The sequence below is a fragment of the Diaphorina citri genome, unplaced genomic scaffold (assembly GCF_000475195.1).
Source record: "Diaphorina citri unplaced genomic scaffold, Diaci psyllid genome assembly version 1.1 scaffold30131, whole genome shotgun sequence".
Lineage (NCBI taxonomy): Eukaryota > Metazoa > Arthropoda > Insecta > Hemiptera > Psyllidae > Diaphorina > Diaphorina citri.
In genome coordinates, this window is record NW_007407468.1 from 1 (window position 1) to 681 (window position 681).

General features: G+C 40.5%; 1 long non-coding RNA gene across 1 annotated transcript; it reads left to right on the forward strand.

Moving 5' to 3' along the window:
- LOC113473422 lies at nucleotides 1–673 on the forward strand. Its single transcript, XR_003395399.1, has 2 exons — nucleotides 1–76; nucleotides 592–673. It is a non-coding gene; the product is annotated as an uncharacterized LOC113473422 (long non-coding RNA).
- The last annotated feature ends 8 nt before the right edge of the window (nucleotides 674–681 follow it).

Consider the following 681-nt stretch of genomic DNA (forward strand, 5'->3'; position numbering starts at 1 on the left):
ATATGTTGCTTGCTCACAAGTTATCACATCCGGGAACTACAGCCTGGGGAGATCCTAATGAGGGCAATATCTTGCAGTAAGTAGATTTTATCATTAATTATCTGTGGTAAAGCAGAGCCTTTTTGTGGGTATCACAGTTGTTGTAGCGGTTTTAGCCGAATGGTGATGGTAGAATAAAGAATACCGTTTTATATCAGTCATACACCGGGGTGATGGTCTCTAGCCATGTTTAATTGGCTCCTCCTGAACGCAGTCAATCATCGTGAGGACTTGTGCTTGTTCTTTTAAAGCGGAGATAACCCTTTGGAAAACAGCCAACTAGATAGGCTGGTTAGGGTTAACTAACTATTCTCCTCCCTGATTATAGTTCCACAGATAGATGCTAGTCTATTCACTGTTTAACGTTCCCTAGCTAGACCGTGGGTATCACAGTATTACTAAGTGCCTCCTTTGCAATCAATTCCCATTTTTCACTAATCTTGTTACACTGATAATACCACTATTGGTGTCTAGCTACTCAAATGTCCTGTCCTCAAATGTCCGAGGCTGAGTAGTTTGATCCTAAGTAATTTCCCGATTCTTTTCTCACAGGGCAATGATCGAACTCATCACAAATGAAGACAAGAGAAACAATTTGGATGATTACAGTGATGAAGAGGGTGATGATGACTACATAAATAA